The sequence below is a fragment of the Gossypium hirsutum genome, chromosome D05 (assembly GCF_007990345.1).
Source record: "Gossypium hirsutum isolate 1008001.06 chromosome D05, Gossypium_hirsutum_v2.1, whole genome shotgun sequence".
Lineage (NCBI taxonomy): Eukaryota > Viridiplantae > Streptophyta > Magnoliopsida > Malvales > Malvaceae > Gossypium > Gossypium hirsutum.
The window spans coordinates 32,089,585-32,100,774 of NC_053441.1; positions in this window are offsets into that span (position 1 = coordinate 32,089,585).

An 11,190-nucleotide genomic window follows, 5' to 3' on the forward strand; every position below is an offset into this window, starting at 1 on the left:
AAATATGGATGTTTGAAAATGGCTCATTTGGAATACACATATGCGCAAGCTTGTAATAGGCAAATAAGTATGTTTTGGTCTTATATAATGATGTGTAGTTGACTTGTAAATGAGCTTAAGGTTAGGAAATAATGTACATGATAAATTTGGGTAAAGTTAGTTAATTAAGAGATGCATGTTTAGATCTAACTTTTATAGACTTAAATGGGTTAGCCTAATTGAGTACTTGGTAAATGGCAATGTATGAGTATATTTTGGTTGAATGATTTAAAAAACAAATGTGATAGTGTATAATTCATGCTTAATATTTTTAATGTAGATTTTTTTGTATGGCTTTGTGACATGTTTTTTTAAGTATAATTATGAATATATGCAAGTGAAATGTATCTGTTTTTTTTATGATTAATAGTGTATGTTAAATTTTAATCAGCCATTAGTTTTATTTATGCGAATATGACTTATGTGCATTCGGAATTGTTTGAAAGTTGTATCTCATTTGGTAATGCCTCGTAACCCCAATCTGGTGAAAAATATGAGTTAGGGGTATTACATTTGATTGGTATCAGAGCTGCGGTTTAATAGATTCTAGGACTAACGTAGCGCGCGTGAGTCTAGCTATACATGTCATATATTTTTTTATATATACTGCGATAGTGCGATGACTTCTGACATCTAAAAATGTGTTTTCGTATAGTAATGGATCCCGATAGAGTCGTAGCTGATGATGTTGAGAGTATAGCGTCTGCTCCCTCTTAAGGGACAGCGCCGGTTGATTCTAGATCGATCTCGGGTAACCAGGAGGGAGAGGCTAAATAAGCCTTTTACCTAATGATGAATGACTGGTTTACTCAATATATTCAGACTAATCTGGCTGCACAACAACCTCCACCCCGACTAATCCATCTTGGATATCTGTTATACCTTAAGTGAGTGATCCGTTAAGATTTCTTAAGCCTCCTGTTGATAAAATCAGAAAATACGGGGCTGAAGAGTTCAGAGCCACTGATGATGATGATGCTGAGCTAATACTATTCGAGTGTTTGACGAGTTATCTTGCACACCTAACGAATGCTTAAAATGTGCCATATCTTTGCTATGGGGCACTGCATAACACTGGTGGAATACACTAGTATCGGTGGTTCTGAAAGAGCGAGTAACCTGAGAATTATTTCAGACTGAGTTCTGTAAGAAATACATTAGCCAGAGATTTATCGACCAGAAACGTAAGGAATTTCTTGAGTTGAAATAGGGTCAGATGACAGTGACAGAGTATGAGTGAAAATTTGTGAGACTCAATCGGTATGCTCAAGAATGTGTTTCAACCGAAGCTATTATGTGTAAAAGATTTGAAGATGGGCTGAACGAAGACATTAAACTATTAGTTGGCATACTTGAGATAAAAGAGTTCGTGGTACTTGTTGAGTGCTTGCAAAGCTGAATAGCTTAGGAAAGAAAAAAGAAAAGTTGACTCTGAAGCTAGAAATTCACGTAAGAGACCATTTAGTAAGTCATTCCAGTCGACATCAAAGAAGTTTTGAGATGATGGTAGCCGTTTAAAGGCTACTGCGGGGTATTTTAGACGAGATCAGGATAGACGACCTGTGAGTTCTAGAGCTACCTCGGTAGCTAGTATGGGTGATGATAGATCAAATTAACCCGAGTGTAAACATTGTGGTAAACGACATCTCGACAGTTGCAGATTGCATGATCAAGCTTGCTTTAAATGTGGATCGACAGATCATTATATTCATGAGTGTCCAGAGTTTGTGGAGCAAAATTTAGTACAGAATACGAGATCGGGTAACACTACAGCTCGAGGTAGACCGCCTAAAAATACGGGTAATGTAAGTGGCAGTCAGAGAGGGGCCAAAAATATAGCTGTTAGATCTGAGGCTCATGCACCTGCCAGAGCCAATGCTATTCGCGCACGCGAGGAGGCCTCATCCCTAGATGTTATTACTGGTATTTTTCACTCTCTATGATACTAGTGTTGTTGCATTGATTGATCCTGGTTTGACTCGTTCTTATGTGTGTGAGACTTTAGTATCCAGTAAGACTTTGCCTGTAGAGTCTACTGAGTTTGTGATTAAAGTATCGAACCCCTTAGGCCAGTGTGTTTTGGTTGATAAAGTGTGCAAGAATTGTGTGTTGATGATTCGATATTCATGTTTTTCGGCTTATTTGATGTTGTTGCCATTTGACGAGTTTGATATAATTCTGGGTATGGATTGGTTAACTCTGCATGATGATATTATGAACTGCAAATGGAAGACTATTGATTTACGGTGTCAGAATGATGAGATTATTCAGATTGAATCTAATGATCTGAATGGTTTACCAGTAGTGATATCTTCGATGTTAGCTCAGAAATACGTAAGAAAAGGTCGTGAAGCTTACTTTACATATGTGCTTGATAGTAAAGTAATCGAAAGAAAGATTGAATTAGTACCTATTGTGTGCGAGTATCCGGATGTGTTTCCTGAAGAATTACCAGGTTTGCCACCTATTCTAGAAATTGAATTTGGAATTGAATTAGTGTTGGGGACGACTCTGATACCGACAGCTCTGTACAGAATGACACCTACAGAATTAAAAGAATTGAAAGCTCAGTTGCAGGAGTTGATAGATAGAGGTTTCGCGCGACCGAGTTTCTCTCCCTGGGGCGCACCAGTTTTGTTTGTGAAAAAGAAAGATGGAACTATGAGAATGTGTATCGACTAAAGACAGCTCAATAAAGTGACTATAAAGAATAAGTATCTGTTGCCACGGATTGATGATTTGTTAGATCAGTTGAAAGGGGCTACTGCGTTTTCGAAGATAGATCTGAGATCAGGCTACTATCAGTTGCGAGTTAAAGATTCTGATATGCCAAAGACTACTTTCTGAACGAGGTACGGACACTATAAATTTCTGGTTATGCCTTTTGGACTTACCAATGCTCCCGCTGTTTTTATGGACTTAATGAATCTGTAACACCGTTAACCCATATCCGTCACCGAATTAGGGTTACGAGGCATTACTGAACAAACACAACCATGTCAAAATCAATGCATATATATATTATATATATTTAAATATAATAAGCTTGGTCTATTATAAAACAAAATGCAAAATTTTAAACTTCTCTCTTCTAGCCATTTTTAATAAACAATGACATTAAAATCTAATTAATAAAAACATTGCAAACTAGCAAATCCATAAGAAAATAAGCCATTTTAGTATGGCTATAATAATCATATACAATACAAAAAAATACGACCTTCAAAACATTTATCTAGTCTATACATGCCATAGTTAGAATTTAAATATTTTAAATATCGAGATAATAGATAGGGTGATGAACTTGCTCACGATCCCTAAGCTTAAAGCTTGATCTAAAGTCTATAAAACAGAGAGAGATAAACGAACAAAGTAAGCTTATATAGCTTAGTAAGTCTATAGCATAACTAAAAAAATATATAAAAGTCATATAATTTCCAAATCAAATTCACTGAAATCTTAAATAACACAAATAATTATTATATTAGCATTTGCTGTCCGTAAACCATTTTATTTATAATCAAATATATATATACCTGTCGAATGCATATATCTGAACATATGTATACAGATACATCATATGCATATAACTGATCATATATATATACTAAATAAACATTATAACCGAATGCATTTAACCAAACATGTATATATATACTTATTGAATGCATTTGCTGAATATATATTTATCAATTGCTTAGCAAATGCATATACCTATCGCATATATATTTAATATATGCATATATCGAATGCACATATATATATTTAATATTTGCTTAGACCGAATATATATATGCTCATCAATTTAATATAACCAAAATCATATGACTGAACATTTGTATACTCATCAAACACATGTAACTGAAAAATAGATAGAACATTTATGTATTCATCAATTCCATATAATCAAAATCATAGATATATCAATTGCATATTCTCACATAATTTAAACAGATTCACCGGCACTTAGCCTACTAGGTTTTAAAACCTGATTCGGTACACCGGCTTTTAGCCTGCTAGACTTATTGTCCGAAATGTATCACCGGCATTAAGCCTGCTAGACGTATAGTCTGAATAATTTCACCGGCATCAAGCCTGCTAGACATTAAGTCTGAATTATTTCACTGACAATAAACCTGATAGGCACTGAGCCTGAAAATCTCAATTCACAGAAGTTGTTACTCATGTTCGAACTATATTTGTATATACTGTCCATACATAAAAATTTAGCTCAATAATTTATAAACTATATTTTTAAACCACATAGATATAAAGATCAAATACCAAATTCAGCTAAATAATTTAATTATACATCCGTGCACTCACATATATATATACATATAACTTAATAAATTAAATTCTACTATTAAAATCTTATCATTTAACTTATATCATACCTTAAGTAATAGACATTTACTAATCGAATCACTTAAATACATATAGATATTTCATAACATTAAAAAAATCAATTCAAAGAAAATATATATCATACATTCTAATACCTTATAGATAATCTAAGCTAACAATTTCATACCTTTAATTCAATACAAAAATTTGAACATGTATATACACACATATTCGAAATTACAAATACATACATAAGATTCACACCTTTAAATATATTCAAGACTTATTCATGAGTATACATATATATTACAACTCACATGTACATATATATATACATTCATACCTTTAACCAAGTCCAAGGGTTTATACATTTATATGATTATATATATATTCGGACCTTATGTATACATATATATTATATATATATAAACACCTTTGATTAAAAACAAGTATTTATACACATATATATATTTTCGAACCTGATACATATATATATCATTCATACTTAAACCAAATTCAATCCATATACTTTCAATTTCAGCTCATCAAAATACAATAGATATCCATGCATATATACTGATTTAATAACCTCAAATTGCTAATGGACTTACCTCGTACGTTGAAAAGTCGAAACCAGACGATTAATCGATAACTTTAGTTTTTCCCCAATCCAACTCTGATTTATTCGGTTCTTGATCTAATTATATTCAAAATAAGCTAGTTTAAATATAATTACATTCAATTTAATCCAAAAACACATAAATGGGTAAATTACCATTTTTGCCCCTAACATTTACACTTTTTACAATTTAGTCCCTATTGGATAAAACACAAAATACACAAAATTTGTTCACAACATACAAGGGCCGAATGTACCTATTGTTCATACAAGTCCTCACATTTCATTTATTTCACATTTTAATCTCTCAAAAATTTAATTTCACAATTCAACTCTAATTACTCAATTTCACCAAAACTTCCAATACAAAACATATTAATCTAAAATGTATCTTTTCATTATTCATCATCAAACATCACATAACACAAATGTTCATCAATGGCACAACTCAAAATATTCATCAAAATTAAAAATTCAAACATGGGTCGGATAGTATTCAAAGCAACGATCTCAAAAACGTAAAAATTATTAAAAATCGAACAAAGAACTAACCTTAATTTGAGCTCATTAATGGCCGAACCTAGCTAGGTTTTATTTTTTTGTTTTCTTGTTTCAAATTCGGCAATAGGAAGATGATGATGAATTTATTTTCTTTTTGTTTTATTTAACATATAATAACATATATATTTTTGGTTTACTATTTTAACCTTATTTAATTTAATTATAAAACATATAATACAAGGGCAATGTTGACCATTGCCACCCACTATCATCTAAATGGCCCAATTGTCATTTAAATCCCCCATTTTTAGAAGACAACATCAATTAGGTGCTTTTAAGATTGACCCTTAAATTTTTAATTTTACACGATTAAGTCATTTTCTTTAATCAATCATTCAAACGATAAAATTTAAACATGGAAATTTCACACAATCAAATTCACACATAATAAACTCTCTAAATAATATTTAAATATTTTTTGACTCGGATTTGTGGTCCTGAAACCACTCTGTCTGATTAGCGTCAAAATTGGGATGTTACAGAATCGGATCTTCAGATAGTATTTGGATCAATTTGTGGTTGTATTCATAAGTGACATTTTAATCTACTTTCGTGATGAAACTGAGCATGTCGAACATCTGGGACTTGTGTTACAAACTTTGCGAGATAAATAATTGTATACAAAGTTAAGTAAATGTGAATTTTGGTTACGCGAAGTCAGTTTTCTAGGCCATGTATCAACATCGGGTATTCGGGTTGATCTGAGCAAAATTTCAGCTATACTTGATTGGAAACCTCCGAGAAATGTCTTTGAAGTTCGGAGTTTTTTAGGGCCTGCTGGTTATTATAGGCGATTTGTGAAAGTTTTCCCTATGATCGCAACACCGATGACGAAGTTGTTACAGAAAGATGTTAAGTTTGAGTGGTCAGAAAAGTGTTAGAAAAGTTTCGATCAATTGTAAGGTCTTTTGACCGAAGCTCCATTGCTAGTTCGAGAGGAGGCGTTACTTTAGGATGATCCAAATAAAGAACCAAATTCATTGTGAACTTGGAAGTTTCTACGCGCTTTTCTATTTTTCATCTCTAGAATTCCAAACACCCTCCTTTAGCATATTGTACACACTTTTGATAGAGAAAGCTCCTATCGAAGTGAGGCACCACAAGATTTTATCACAACCTAAAGCGCGTAGAAACTTCCAAGTTCATAAAAAATTTGATTCTTTATTTGGATTGTCCCAAAGTAACGCATCCTCTCGAACTAACACTGGAGCTTCGATCAAAATAGCTTTCAACTGATCGAAACTTTTTTGACACTTTTTTGACCACTCGAACTTAACATCTTTCTGTAACAACTTCGTCATCGGTGTTGCAATCATTGAGAAACCTTTCACAAATCGTCTGTAATAACCAGCAAGCCCCAGAAAACTCTAAATTTCAGAGACATTTCTCGAAGGCTTCCAATCAAGTATAGCTGATATTTTACTCGGATCAACCCGAATACCCGACGCTGATACAATATGGCCTAGAAAACTGACTTCGCGTAACCAAAATTCACATTTACTTAACTTTGCATACAATTGTTTATCTCGCAAAGTCTGTAACACAAGTCCTAGATGTTTCACATGCTCAGTTTCATCACGAGAGTAGATCAAAATGTCATCTATGAATGCAACCACAAATTGATCCAAATACTGTCTGAAGATCAAATTTATTAAGTCCATAAAAACAGCAGGTGCATTGCTAAGTCTGAAAGGCATAACCAGAAAATCATAGTATCCGTACCTCATTTGGAAAGTAGTCTTTGGCACATCAGAATCTTTAACTCGCAACTGATAGTAGCCTGATCTCAGATCTATCTTTGAAAACACAGTATCCCCTTTCAACTGATCAAACAAATCATCAATCCGTGGCAACGGATACTTATTCTTTATAGTCACCTTATTGACCTGTCTGTAGTCGATACGCATTCTCATAGTTCCATCTTTCTTTTTCAAAAACAAAACTGGTGTGCCCGAGGGAGAAAAACTCGGTCGTGCGAAACCTCTATCTGTCAACTCCTGCAACTGAGCTTTCAATTCTTTGAATTCAGTAGGTGTCATTCTGTACAGAGCTATCGGTATCAAAGTCGTCCCTGCACTAATTCAATTCTAAATTCAATTTCACGAATAAGTGGAAAACTCGGTAATTATTCAGGAAATACATTCGAATACTCGCACACAACAGGTACTGATTCAATCTTTCTTTCGATTACCTTACTATCAATCACATATGCAAAGTTAGCTTCGAAACCTTTTCTTATGTATTTCTGAGCTAACATCGAAGATATCACTGTTGGTAAACCATTCAGATCATCAGATTTAATCCGAATAATCTCATCATTCTAACACCGTAAATCAATAGTCTTCCGTTTGCAGTTCATAATATCATCATGCAGAGTTAACCAATCCATACCCAGAATTATATCAAACTCGTCAAATGGCAACAACATTAAATAAGCCGAAAAACATGAATATCGAATCATCAACACACAATTCTTGCACACTTTATCAACCAAAACACACCGGCCTAAGGGGTTCGATACTTTAATCACAAACCCAGTAGACTCTACAGGCAAAGTCTTACTGAATACTAAAGTCTCACACACATAAGAATGAGTCGAATTAGGAGCAATCAATGCAACAACACTAGTATCATAGAGAGTGAAAATACCAGTAATAATATATGGGGATGAGGCTTCCTCGCATACACAAATAACATAGGCTCTAGCAGGTGCATGAGCCTCGGATCTAACAGCTGTATCTTTGGTCCCACTCTAACTGCCATTCGCACTACCCGTATTTCTAGGTGGTCTATCTCGAGCTGCAGAGTTACCCGATCTCGTATTCTGTATCGAATTTTACTCCGCCAACTTTAGACAGTCACAAATATAATGATCCATCGATCCACATTTAAAGCAAGCCCGGTCATGCAATCTGCAACTGCCGAGATGTTGTTTACCATAATGTTTACACTCGGGTTAATTTGATCTATCATCACCTACACTAGCTACTGAGGTAGCTCTCGAACTCACAGGTGGTCTATCCCGATCTCGTCTAGAATTCCCCGCAGTAGCCTTTGAATGGCTAGCATCATCTCGAAACTTCTTTGATGTCAACTGGAATGACTTACTAAATGGTCTCTTATGTGAATCTCTAGCTTCAGAGTCAACTTTTCTTTTTTCTTTCCCAAGCTCTTCGGTTTTGCAAGCTCGCTCAACAAGTACCACGAACTCTTTTATCTCAAGTATGCCAACTAACAGTTTAATGTCTTCGTTCAGCCAATCTTCAAATCTTTTACACATAACAGCTTCGGTCGAAACACACTCTCGAGTATACCGACTGAGTCTCACAAATTCCGCTCATACTCTGTCATTGTCATCCGACCCTGTTTCAATTCAAGAAATTCCTTGCGTTTCTAGTCGATAAATCACTGGCTGATGTATTTCTTACGGAACTCAATTTGAAAGAATTCCCAAGTTACTCGCTTTTTTGGAACCATCGATACTAGTGTATTCCACCAGTGATATGTATTGTCCCGTAGCAAAGATATGACACATTTTAAGCACTCGTCAGGGGTGCAAGATAACTCGTCAGACACTCGAATAGTATTATCGAGCCAAAATTCAGCTCGCTCAGCATCATCATCATCAGCGGCTCTAAACTCTTCAACCCCGTATTTTTTGATTTTATCAACAGGAGGCTTAAGAAATATCAACGGATCACTCACTTGAGGTATAACAGGTATCGAAGATGGATTAGTCGGGGGGTGGTGCTTGTTGTGCAGCAGGATTAGTCCAGATATATTGAGTAAATTAGTCGTTCATCATTTGGTAAAAGGCTTGTTTAGCCTCTCCCTTTTGGTTACTCGAGATCGGTCTAGAATCAACCGGCGCTGTCCCTTGAGAGGGAGTAGGCGCTATACTTTCAACATCATCAGCTACGGCTCTATCGGGATCATTACTATTACAGTATATATAAAAAAGGCATGTATAGCTAGACTCATACGCACTATGTTAGTCCTAGAATCGACTAAATTGTAGCTCTGATACCAATCAAATGTAACACCCCTAACCCGTATCCGTCGCCGAATTGGGGTTACGAGGCATTACCGAATGAGAGACAACTTTTAAACAATTCTGAATGCACATAAGTCATATTCGCATAAATAAAACTAATGGCTGCTTAAAATTTAACATACACTATTAATCATAAAAAAACACATACATTTCACTTGCATATATTCATAATTATACTTAAACAAACATGTCACAAAGCCATACAAAAAAATATACATTAAAAATATTAAGCATGAATTATGCACTATTACATCTTCTTCTTCTTTTTTAAATCATTCAACCAAAATATACTCATACATTGCCATTTACCAAGTACTCAATTAGGCTAACCCATTTAAGTCTATCAAAGTTAGATCTAAACATGCATCTCTTAATTAACTAAGTTCACCCAAATTTATCATGTACATTATTTGCTAACCTTAAGCTCATTTAAAAGACAACTACACATCATTATATAAGACCAAAACATACTTATTTGCCTATTACAAGCTTGCGTATGTGTGTATTCCAAATGAGCCATTTCCGAACATCCATATTTCACTATCACTACAAAGCTAAATAATACATATTCGGTCATTGTAACACTCAAACCATAACATATTTATGATTTCATGATATTTACCAAAACACATACTTATCAATATAAATATGAACATTAAAATCGAATAATATAATCACTTACATTTTCCATTCAAACATATTTTAAATACACCACATGTATATACAATATTTCTAAATACCAAATTAACACATACTTATCACCTTAATATTCAACTAACATCCAATATTAATCCTATTGCTGAAACACATAACTAAATATCACCTTTTTATTCAACTCATATCTCAAGACTTTAATACCTGGCATAAACCAAATTTATCACATACATGTAACTTGAATATCTCATTCGAATACAAGCTCAAATCATGATCAAATGTAGTCAAATTCAAGCATAAAAACTAAACACCTCAAGCACCCATTCAAAAACACATAAAACCCAACTTAAAAAAAATGACCATGGACAAGCCATTTTAAAACCAAACCGAACCCAAGCATGGAAATTAAGCCATTTTCGCATGGCTATTTAGATATACATAATCCAAAACTAACCAAAAGCATAAGGAAACATCTACATGCCATAAGATTTAGTACAAACTTTAACAAAATACCAAAAGAAGTTAATAGTGTGATAGACTTTGCTTATGATCCCCGAGCTCGTAACGTGACTCCAAAAATCTATAAAACAGAGGTAAACAAGAACACACACATAGTAAGCTATTTAAGCTTAGTAAGTCTTGAGCAAAAACATATATAACAACAATTACGTATTAACATCTTGTTAAAAAGGCCTAATCACTTAGATGTTCAAATATGTTAACACATAATTCATATTCACATAACTTTTTATCATTTCAAGTAACCAACTTACCATGTTTTCATATAAACAATTTACTAACACATACCTAAACCTGTAATTCAATTTCACATTCAGTCTTTACTTCACATTTCCCGTTGAACCGTTCGGAGTTAAAAAGGATATGTGGATAGTCGGAAGGCTCGTACAATGCCAAT